General features: G+C 41.0%; 1 protein-coding gene across 2 annotated transcripts in view; it reads left to right on the top strand.

Annotated features, from left to right (window-relative positions):
* The first annotated feature begins 305 nt into the window (after positions 1-305).
* The window catches only part of TBC1D10C (TBC1 domain family member 10C), a 131592-nt gene continuing 119398 nt past the window's right edge, over positions 306-12499 (top strand). Inside the window, exon 1 of one of the 2 annotated variants that reach the window (XM_030185687.1) lies at positions 306-472. The gene's annotated coding sequence lies outside the window, so the exon portion shown is untranslated. Of the gene's footprint in view, positions 473-2717; positions 2757-12499 lie in introns of those variants that run through there. The other variant, XM_030185678.1, reaches the window with a different exon arrangement.

Raw genomic sequence — 12499 nt, 5'->3', positions numbered from 1 at the left:
GATAATGTGGGATACAAATGCAGTAAATAAATAAATAAACTATTGTGCAGGCATGAATAATGCATACATGCTCTATCAGGAAAGAGTACCCACTCTTAACAACATTGTTCCTACTAAATAAAAACAAACCTGAAAGTTACACACACACACTAAAGAAAAAAACAAACTGAAAGTTACACACACACACACACACACACACGCGTATACTGGAGGGGGGGAGAGAGAGAAAGAGAGAGACACACACACACACACATGGGGTGGGGGGGGGGAGAGACAGTAAACAGGTTCTTTGCAAAAAAAAAAAAAAAAAGAAGAAGCAGATAAAAAGAACATCTTTCAGTCTCCAGATAGCAGGAAGGAAATGAGGGTGAGGTGCTCAGTGCACCTCCTGCACAAGTCAGCGGAAGGCAGTGGAAATCTGAAAAGCTGAGGGTGAATTAGAAAGAACAGCAGTCCCTTAGAACCTGGAAAGGTAAGACTTACTGTCATCCTCAGTTTTATCAGTTAGAGAGTGGGAGAGAAAGAATGGAACCTATGAGGAGATGAGAAAGGGAGAGAGAAAGAGACAGAGCAGAGCAAGATGAGCTGCGAGGAAAGAGCGTGAGAGAGGAAGTGGGGAGACAGACAGAAATGAAAGAGGTATGAGAAAAAGATGGGGAAAGATGAGAGACAGAAACAAAGTGAGAGAGAGAAATGGGGAGAAAAAGACAAGAAAGAGACAAAGAAACATAGAGGCACATATACTAAATATTTTTTCCTACAGATACAAAAATGAAAAACTGTTTAGTAGATGTGGCCAGGAGAAAAAGAAGGAGGGAGAAAGACAGGTGGAAAGGAGGGGAGAGAAGGTGGGAAAGGGGGAGTGTTAGGTCAAGAAGAATGAGAAACAAGGGTGAGAAATAATTTAACTGGAAGCATAAAGAAAAAACTGCAGAAGTGTTAAAAAAAAAAAAAAGAATCCTTCAACATAGTTGTTCTTAGGATAGAAATACAGTGACGGTTTCTCAGCAGGTTCACAAGCAGTGTTACTGATTCATCATCTCTGTTCACACTTCAGCAAATCATTGATCTTTTCATAACACCCAGAGTGGAATTAATTTTAATATAACAACCAAAATCCGAAAAGCAACAAGCCCCTATTAAACAAGTGTACTGATAGCTGAAAATAAGAGCAGTGAACTGAGAGCCAGAGAAACCCATTGTAGCTCCTTCTGGCCCAAGTCACTTAACCACTTTAACTGAAAAAAAGCCTGAGTAAAATCTCTTCCCTCAAGAACCCTCTTCCTGTCTCAGCAGGGCCTCTCAGTCTGAGAATAAACACCTGATCTGAAGGAGGTTATGTAACGCTACCGGTGTGTAGGCCGTACATTTTTGTTTTCTGTCCCTTGTCCTTTATGGGATTTTTCATTTTATTCAGCATTTAAAATTTGTTTAACATTTTGGGAACAATTTGTTAACAATAGCATAATCTATTACTCACATAGGGGTCCTTTTACAAAGGCACGCTAGCATTTTCGCTTACGCTAAAAATAAACATGCTAAACAACAGAGATGCCCATACATTCCTATGGGCATCTCTAGCATTTAGCGCACACTAAAAACACTATCAGGTCTTTGTAAAAGACCCCCATATTGCCTTACTGAAGCTGACGTTCAAGGCACTACACTGTGGAACTCTGCTTTGTCTAACATTTATGATTTATTGACTCCACCTGTACCGGTTCCATCATCCAAATTAAGGAATGGACTCAAACCCTAGTTTTTCACCATTCTCTCCTACTCATGAAATGACACCTTAGACAAAAAGAGCATCTTTGGAGGAAGACAAGCACCAGTACGGGCTCTTCATGCTTTTCTGATAAGATTACTTCCCTTCAGGCCTCTGTAGTGTCTCCCATCCCTCTCTATCCAGTGCCCCGGCTGCCCTCTGTATCTCACAACCTATGGAACAAAGCCCTTCCCTTTGAACATAAGAACCTAAGCTTTGAGTACTGGGACAGCCCAAAGGTCCATCAAGCCCAGTATCCTGTTTCCAACAGTGGCCAATCCATAAGTGCCTGGCAAGATCCAAAAACAGTAAAACAGATTTTATGCTGCTTATCCTAGAAATAGGCAGTGGATTTTCTGAAGTCTATCTTAATAATGGCTTATGGACTTTTCTTTTAGGAAATTATCCAAACCCTTTTTAAACCCTGCTAAGCTAACTGCTTTTACTACATTCTCTGACAACGAATTCCAGAATTTAATTACAAGTTGAGTGAAGAAATATTTTCTCCAGTTTGTCTTCAATTTACTACATAGTAGCTTCATCATTGCATGCCTCCTAGTCCTAGTATTTTTGGAAAGAGTAAACGAGCAATTCACGTCTACGCCATTCCACTCCACTCAGTATTTTATAGACCTCTATCATGTCTCCCCTCAGCCATCTCTTCTCCAAGTTGAAGAGCCCTAGCCGCTTTAGCATTTCCTCATAGGGAAGTCATCATATCCCCTTTATCATTTTCATCACCCTTCTTTGTACCTTTTCTAATTCCACTATATCTTTTTTTAGATGCGATGACAAGAACTGCACACAGTATTCGAGTTGCAGTCGCACCATGGAGTGATACAAAGGCATTATAACATTCTCATTTTTGTTTACCATTCCTTTCCTATTTTTTCCTAATTTTTTATTTGTTTTCTTAGCTGCTGCTGCACACTGAGCAGAGGGTTTCAACATATCATCAGCGATGACACCTAGATCCTTTTCCTGGGCGGTGAGTCCTAATGTGGAACCTTGCATCACACAGCTATAGTTTGGGTTCCTTTTTCCCACATGAATCACTTTGTACTTGCTCACATTAAACATCATCTGCCATTTGGATGCTCAGTTTCCCAGTCTTGTAAGAGCCTCTTGCAATATTTCACAATCCTTTTGTGATTTAACAACTTTGAATAACTTTGTGTCATCAGCAAATTTAATTACCTCACTAGTTATTCCCATCTCTAGATCATTTATAAATATGTTAAAAAGCTGTGGTCCCAGCACAGACCCCTGTGGAACCCCACTAACTACCCTTCTCCATTGAGAATACTGACCATTTAACCCTACTCTCTGTTTTCTATCTTTTAGCCAGTTTTTTTTATTTTATTTTATTATTTATTGATACTTCAAATTAACACCAATAAACAACCTGATTTAGAAACAGAGTTAAATTCACACAACAAACCACAAAAAGGAAAAAAAAGAAGAAACATGTAATAACTAAATATCAAAATTAACACATCAGTCCACAAATCAAAGGATCCAAGGCACTATATGAAATTAATGTATTACACCCTAACCAGACAGGGTTCAGACATAGTCATAGCTAGAGAATGACATGGGGATAAAATTTGTCCCCGTCCCTGCCCCCATCCCTGTGGGCTCTGTCTCCATCCCCACCCCATCCCTGCAGGCCCTGTCTCCATCCCTGTCTCATCCCCACAGGCCCCATCACCGTCCCCACCCCGTCACCTCAGGTTCTGACTCCATCCCCGCCCCATCTCCGTGGACTCTGTTCTCATCCTCAGAAACCTTGAATGCTTTTTATTTTATATTTAAATCTGTTAACATCCAATTGACGGCACTGATTAGATAGTTAACCAATTAAGTTACACAGATTGTTATTAAATATGCTTCGATTTCTGCACATAAATTAAGACGTGATACATAGAATTTAGGGGTCAGTGTGTCACAAGTTGCCTACACTGGATCCCAAGAATCCAGTACACTTTGCTAAAAGAAGAAAAAGTTATTTGCAAAGAGCTTGCATACGCTGTTCCCTTGAAGCTGAGCGGGAGTCCTCCAACTGTATTACTGCCAGTAGGGGGTGGTGCTTCAATATTGTGTTTTCTATTGCTAGAGACAGGCAGGTTCCCTGGAGACCTGCAGAATTTGCCTATCTTCCACTTTTGAAAATGTGATAGTGAAACAGCACCCCCCGTTGGCAGGACTTTACGAAAAGGACTGCCACTCAGCTTAGAGGGAACAGTGCTTTCCCATGTGTAAAACATGTTAGGCAGTTATCTAAACAACTGAATGGTAGGAGTATACTGACACACTTTTATCAAAGGTTGCTTTATTACTAAATTGTATTTCTCATGACTACTGGCTATTTCTATTAGCTGCTTCTTCTTTAGACCCGGGCCTCCCTGTGCCACCTGCCCATGGTACGTTTGCGCCCACTCGCGTCTGCCACCATAAGTCATAATTTATCAGTTTAAAAGGAGGTTTAGAGCTCTCGGAACCCCACCTCACCCCATACCTAGATATGCATCTACCACGTTTCAGTAGAGAGTGGTAGCCAGCAGCAGTGATTTTCATATCCTGTCAGCTGCCGAGCCCAGAGCCTCCTCATTGCTGCATCCTGCTCTTGCAGAAGTAGGAAGTGACATCAAAAGGGGGAGGAATGCAGCAGCAAGGAGGCTCTGGGCTCGGCAACTGACAGGATATGAAAATCGCTTCCGCTGCCTTATGCTCTCTACTGAAATGTGGATGCGCGTTAAGTTACGGAGCAGGGAGGTGTTCCGAGACGGGAGGACAGACGTGCCAGAGATGCAGGGTCCCTAGGAGCGCAAGGCTCTGTGCAACCGCCCCTGTCACCCCTGCCTAAGACCAGCCCTGAATACAGCTTACGGTAGAGCCGAGGGACTAAGAGCAGATAGGCTCTTAGTGGTCATTTTAAGGGCACTAACTGGTTAAGTGCCACTGAAAATGACTGGTTAGCTCCGAACATGCAATTTAAATGGTCAGGAACCATGTCTTGCATTTAATTTGCTTTGAATATCGACCCCTAAATGCTCAGCTACTTTTAACGTACATGTGTCCATTCTGAATATAGAGTTCTTATAAGAATTTTTGTTCCAATTTTAATTTTGATGTATATGTTATTTATTATATGGGGCTCATAATAAAAAAAAAAAACGTCCAAAAAATGGCATAAATGGCAGATAGACATGATTCTCACATGAAAGCATTTAAACCATAAAATCAAACTTAAAAAAAAACCATTTAAGTCTGATATTCGCTGAAATCAAAACGCCTTCAAAAGGGATGTTTCGGGAGCATGTCATGGACATGAGATGGGCAGTGCTACGTAATGTACATTTTTTTTGTGATAACGGATAGCAAAACAATTTCCTGGGGCTGGAAGAAAAATGTCATGATTTAGACCTGCTTTAGAAGCTTCTAGGTTAAGGCTGAACCTGTCTTTGTAACCATTTGTGAATTCGCTGAGTTGGAGAATGGAGAGGAGGAAGTGGTCATTTGTGAGAAATAGTGGAGAGTTGCTGAGTGCTTTGTCACCTTTGTTTATTTCCCCCAGTCTGAACTTTTTGACCCTCACATTTCCTGCCTTATCTCCTCTCCTCAGGTCCTTGCCCATACCTGCTAGCCCCCCCCCCCCCCCCAAGCCATACCATCCCTTGCTCTATGTCTGGCCCCCTTCCTCTACCAAACCCTCCCTGTTCTCAAACCTCTACACCTCCCTCATGTGCCTGATGAAACCTGGATCTTCCCGCCATATCTTCCGGTAACAGCGCCTCAAGGCCCCTATGTATGCTGAATCATCTACAAAACACAAGTTGGTGGAGACAGGGTTCAGGTGATGGGCCTTCTTGGCTTTATATACATAATTTTTGTAAATGACATGTTGTGCAATGCTCCTTACATAGCCTGTGATAGATGGTTACAACCAGATGTTTTTGGGGGTGGGGCTGAGGAAGTGGGTATGCAGTATACAGGCACAGGTGCTGTGCTGTGTGAGCTGAGGTGGCCATGGGGACAGAGGATGGCATGGTCAGGGCCAGTCTTAGCAATTGTGGGGCCCTGTGCAGACTAGTTCGGTGGGTCCCCTCCGTCCTACCTATCCCTGCCCCACCTAGCCCCACCCTCACCTAGCTCCGCTCCTTGTTGACAAGATGTGTTTTAAACATTTTTTAAATTGAAAATAAAGACACTCAAGCAAAACTTGTACAGAAAAACTAATTAAAATATGCACAATGCTATCAAAGGAAACCTTTGGTTTTAAAAAGCAAAACCATGTTATGTAAGGACTGGATAAATGAATTAAAACAAATCCCCTTAATATGTAATACTTGGTAGCAATAATGAAACAGTGATTGTTTCACATAGGAAGCAGCCTGAGCCAACAGATTTATTTTCCACTGAACATAATTAACTTTGTATGAACTTGGCTGCTAATAGTGTGCTGAACTGGACAATGTTGGCACATTTAGACTGACTCTGGACAGTTCAGCACAAAGGAAACCCTTCCCTTATTAATCAATACCTTCTCTGTGAAATAGGAATAATTATTTTAAAAAACAAGTGCATTTTTATAATATACCACTGCATTCCACAAAGCAAAAGGAGCAAGTTCCCACATGCCATCTTTTTTGATATAGCACAGGAAAAAAAAATTTGAAATGCTCCCAGGTTTCAATCTAATTCATGTTTAATGTGGGATAAAATGCCATAATTAAGTAAATAAATAGATAGAAACTCTGAATGTTGAGCACCTGATTCTTATAACATGATGTCTAATGGCCCTTTATCAGGAGAAAAAAATCTTGGCACAAATATAATAGTACTAGGGTGTCCCTTTAACCAGCCCCTCCAAATGACACAGATACTACCTTGACACTTTTATTTTCCAGTATCCTCCCCTCCCTCTCCCTCTCCCACCCACCCACCCACCTGAAGAGTAGCAAATCTCTTGGACCAGATGGTATTCATCCAAGGGTACTGATAGAACTAAAAAATGAGCTGGCGGAGCTACTGTTAGAGATATGTAATTTATTTTTAAAATCAAGCATGGTACCAGAAGATTGCAGGGTGGCCAATGTAACACCGATATTTAAAAAAGGTTCCAGAGGAGATCCGGGAAATTATAGGCTGGTGAGTCTGACATCAGTGCCGGGCAAAATGGTAGAGACTATTATAAAGAACAAAATTACAGAGCACATTCAAAAGCATGGACTAATGGGACAAAGTCAACATGGATTTAGTGAAGGGAAGTCTTGCCTCACCAATCTACTACATTGTGGGGTAGCAGGTGGTGGCGGTGCTTGAAAATCTCTCAGGCACAGGAGGACCAGAAGCTCTGACACTGGCTCAGAAAAGTTTGGTTCCCTGCAGAGAGACAAAGCAGGGTACACTGAAGAACGTTCCTCCACGGACAGGAGGTACGTATGCACGTTTTGCATATGGAGGGAACGTGCTGCCTTTGCCGCGGATGCTTTCTCAATGTGGGGACCAGTACCGCTGTTGTATGTTTTGCGTAATGTATTTCTGATTGGCGGTGACGTTTATCTCTAAATGTTTGTAATATTTGCAGTGTGTCTTCTTACTAAATGGTTATGTTTACGAAAACTTTGTGCATTAAAAAGATTTGTAAAAAAATCAATAATTAAAAGAATGCCATTCTATCATAGGAAAGGTCACATTCATAACTACTACTTAACACTTGTAAAGTGCTACTAGGGTTATGCAGCGCTGTACAGTTTAACAAAGAAGGACAGTCCCTGCTCAAAGGAGCTTACAATCTAATGGACACTCCTGACATTGCAATAACTAACAGTAAATCTGATTGCTGAGTATAGCCTCACCTCCAGAACGACCCCCGGAATCTTAGCGTTGGCACGGGAACACAAATAAGGTTTTAGAACATTCGGAGGAGTAGCCTAGTGGCTAGTGCAGCGGAATTTGATCCTGGGGAACTGGGTTTAGTTCCCACTGTAGCTCGGTGTGACTCTGGGCAAGTCACTTAACCCTCCATTGCCCCAGGTACAAATAAGTACCCATATATATTATGTAAACCGCTTTGAATGTTATTGTAAAAAAACATAGAAAGGTGGTATATCAAGTCTCTTTCCCCTTAAAGTTTCTCAAAGATTGTTCTAATTTGATGTCACGGGGCAAACTATTCCATAAGAATGGTGCCATAAATGTTTCTGTAGTGTATTTTTTTTTTCTTCTTCTTCTCTGTTTTTTTTTTTTTTTTTGGGGGGGGGGGTTCTGTTCTAAGTTATCTGGATAGTTTCCAGGTAACAGCATTTTAAATTTGTAAACCGCTAGAAGAAATAACTGGCAGGCCTGAAAGATCTCCTTGGAAAAAAAGATACAGACTACAGACAAATCTGCAAGGCAAGAGCTTCTCTGCTTCTCCAGGCTTTTGACTAAAGTAATTCAAAAGCTGTTCTCATTCAAAATGGATGGTAAAATGTATATAAGGAATGGAATTCAATGTTTCAATTAAAGCTAAATAATGAAAAAACAAAATTTATAGATTTGGGAAGCCAATATAAACCTTTTGGAGAATCAGTTCATTTCATTTTAATTGGAAAAACAAATAAACATTCTGGTGGTAATCTTTGATGAATTTTTTTTAACTTTTCAACTTCATGTGAACCAAATATTATAGAGAGAATTTTATAATATGAAAAGATTAAGGAGATTGGGATCTAAATTGAATTTTAATGCTTTTAGACTTCTGGTAGAGTCTAATTTTACCTCAAATAGATTACTGCAATGCAGTATTAGTAGGTTTATCGGAAGGTTTATGGAAAAAAACTTCAGATGTTTCAAAATACAGCAGTTAGATTGATTTGTAATTCTCAGTATGAACCAGCTGCCCCACTTTTACTGGTTGTCTGTGAGGGCACGAGTTGTGTTTAAATTGTGTACAATTACTTTTTCTATCTTAAATGGTTTTGCTCCTGCATATCTGTCAGATTTTGTGATTCTTTCACAACGTCGTGGTGCCCTATTAGGTAGATTGGCTTTCTTATTGCAGTATCCTATTCGTAAGGGTGTAATTTACAGTTCTGTTTTTGATGGATTATTTTCTTTTCAGTCTGCAAAATGGTGAAATTCTTTACCTTTGAATATTAGAACAATAGGTCAGTCTAAATGGCTTAAGAAAGCTCTTAAAACATATCTTTTTCAACTATTTAATAAGTAATGAAATGTATTCTTAAACTTTGTAGCTTGCAAGGAATGCCTTGTACTTTGAGCTTGTTGTTGGGAAAGAAAAGAGAGGTGCTGTTGCTGGGAGATTTCAACCTGCCAGAAGCAGATTGGAAAGTTCCATCTGCGGAATCAGAAAGAAGTACAGAGATCGTGGATGCCTTTCAAAGTAATCTGCTCAGAATCTGGTGCTCATAAATGGGGAAAATATCTAATATCTGAGTGGGTGCCCACCTGGGCAGCAGTGATCATCAAACAGTTTGGTTTGATATAACAGCTATAGGGGAGGGCAGCCACTCAAAACTCAAAATCCTGGATTTCAAACATGCTGACTTTAGTAAAGTGGGGAAATTCTTGAACAAAGAGATGATGAGCTGGGAGAATATACGAGAAGTGGAAAGGCAGTGGTCAAGGTTGAAGGGAGCTATAAATATGGCTATTAACCTTTATGTAAGGAGAGTAAATAAAAGCAAGAGAAAAAGGAAACCAATATGGTTCTCTAAGCAAGTGGCTGAGAAAATAAAAGCTAAAGATTTGGTGTACATAGAATACAGAAAAACTCAAGAAGAGGAACACAGAGAGGTATACCGAATGAAAATGAAAGAAGCCAAGAAAGAGATACATCTGGTGAAAGCGTGAGCGGAAGAACAAATGGCTAGAAATGCAAGGAAGGGCAACAAGAATTTTTTCAGGTATATTAGTGAAAGGAGGAAGACTACAAATGGAATTGTGAGACTCAAAGATGCTGTGAATTGCTATATGGATAATGATTAGGAAAAAGCAAACTTGCTAAACAAATACCTCTGTGTTCACGGAAGAAAATCCTGGAAAAGCACCACAATTGACTGGCAAAGGTACATATGAGAATGTAGTGGATATAGCGCCGTTCATGGAAGAAAGTATTTGTCAACAACTTGGAAATTTAAAGGTGGACAAAGCCATTGGACCAGACGGGATCCATCCCAGGATATTGAGGGAGCTCAGAGAGGTTCTGGTGGGTCCTCTTAAAGATTTGTTTAATAAATCCTTGGAGATGGGGGAGGTTCCTTGAGATTGGAGAAGAGCGGATGTAATGCCTTTTCACAAAATGGTGACAGAGAAGAAGCTAGAGACTACAGGCCGGTAAGCCTCACTTTGGTTACTGGAAAAGTAATGGAAGCGATGCTAAAAGAAAGGAATCCAATAGATTACAGAATCCGAGACAACATGGTTTACCAAAGATAAATCATGCCAAACGAATCTGATTGAATTCTTTGACTGGGTGACCAGAGAATTGGAATGAGGACATGCGCTAGATGTAATCTACTTAGATTTCAGCAAAGACTTTGAGACGGTTCCTCATAAGAGGCTCTTGAATAAACTTGACAGGCTGAAGTTAGAGCCCAAAGTGGTGAACTGGATTAGAAACTGGTTGACAGAAGCCAGAGGGTGGTAGTTAATGGAATTCACTCGGAGGAAGGAAATGTGAGTAGTGGAGTGCCTCAAAGATCGGTGCTGTTTAATATTTTTGTGGGCGACATTGTCAAAGGGTTAGAAGGTAAGATTTGCGTTTTTGAGGATGATACCAAGATTTGTAACAGAGTGGATACCCCGGAGGGAGTGGAAAACATGAAAAAGGATCTGCAAAAGTTAGAAGAATGGTCTAATGTTTGGCAATTAAAATTCAATGCAAATAAGTGTAGAGTGATGCACTTAGGGAGTAGAATCCAAGGGAGATGTATGTGTTAGGCAGTGAGAGGCTGATATGCACTGACAGGGAGAGGAACCTTGGGGTGTAATTTGGAACATGAGGACAGTGCTGGGCAGACTTTTATGGTCTGTGTCCTGCAAATGATAAGATGGATTTGAATAGGCTTCACGGCAACTCCTGTAGTTGGAACATAAGGATAGAGCCGGGCAGACTTCTACAATCTATGTTCCTGAAACAACAAAGAAAGACCATGATCAAGTACAGTGATACCTCGGTTTTCGTTGATAATCCGTCCGAAAACAATCAATGAAAACCGAAACAGACGAAAACCGAGGCAATTATTTCCATATGAATCAATGTAAATCCAATGAGCAGGAGAACGCATGGGTTGCCCTTTGTTTTCACAAAATTAGCAGCGAAAACCGAGGCAACCAACGAAATCCAAGACAAAATTTCCACTGAAAAAATCAATGAAAACCGAAACCGACGATAACCAAAGTCAACGAAAACTGAGGTTTCAATGTATATAATATCACATTCATTGTTCATTCAATCTAGAATTGAGAATGAATGTTGGGCAGACTGGATGGACCGTGCAGGTCTTTATCTGCTGTCACTTACTATGTTACTATGTTATAAACCACAGGGAGCTCTTATGGGATCTTGTGGGGTATAAGTGCCTATGTAAATGTAAATGAAAGGATTGCAGAGATCTCTAGTGGCTCTGCTAAGACACTGGACTTTGACTTGTAAATAACCCCACAGATTTCCCTCCATTCTGGAACAAAGTGGGGAGGGAACCTGTAGTTGGTCTATAACCCCAGCCTTGTTTGAAAATTGTTGTCATTGGCTCCTGCTTACCTGGCCATTGCACTACACCGTAAAGGGAAGAGAATCTTTGTCATAGTAATTTGGAGAGGACCCATTGCTTTAGTTGTTCACTTCTGCCTCAGAGACTATTATCTATTGGTATTTCAGGACAGGTTCTACATTGGTTCTTCTCTTTTTTTCCACAATCGTTCTTTCAAAGTTTATACCTCCAAGACTCCTTTTTCCCCCCCTGCCCCGTCAAATGTGGTATCCCATAAGGTTTTATATTATCCCCTATTCTTTTCAGTCCCCTTGCCACATTGATTCAGTCTTTCGTCATCAGCTTTTATTTTTATGCTGAAGATATCCTCCTAATGCATTACACTGACGATTGCAACATTGATCTCACTCCATTACAAGCTTGCCTCAAACAAATCCGTATCTGGATTATTAAGCACCATCTAGTACTGAATCCAGAAAAAAACAATAGCTTATTGGATTACAGGTTCACCCATCACGCCATCATTAATACCACTGCTCTTTGATTCTCCTATTATCCCAGTAGAATCTTTCTGCTAACTTAGGAGTTCTTCTTGATTCCAAATTATCTTTCTCTAACAAATCTCTGAAATTGGGTTTCTTACCTCTCTTTCTCTTTGTAAACTCAAATCTATTAGGAATGTCCAGGGCCGCCGAGAGACTGGGCCAGGCCCGGGACAAAGCCGCCCCCAGCGCCACAGTCCCACCTGCCTCCGCCACCGGGCCGGGCCCCTTCCACCCAAATCCCCGCCAGCAGAAGTGCTGTCTTCTGACTCCGGCGTGCGCTGATCTTCGCTGTACTCTGCAGGGCTTCTGTGCATCTGACGTCCTGCCTTGTAGCGCTATAGAAGTGATAAGTAGTAGTAATGTAGAAGCCTGCCCTTGCAGATCAGCAATGCGGCCGCACAGGCTTCTGTTTCTGTGAGTCTGACATCCTGCATGTACGTGCAGGACGTCAGACTCACAGAAAC

Source organism: Microcaecilia unicolor, chromosome 1, assembly GCF_901765095.1.
Source record: "Microcaecilia unicolor chromosome 1, aMicUni1.1, whole genome shotgun sequence".
In the NCBI taxonomy this organism is placed as follows: domain Eukaryota; kingdom Metazoa; phylum Chordata; class Amphibia; order Gymnophiona; family Siphonopidae; genus Microcaecilia; species Microcaecilia unicolor.
The sequence above is the reverse complement of the archived record's forward strand: the minus strand, read 5'-3'. Positions and strand labels throughout refer to the sequence as shown.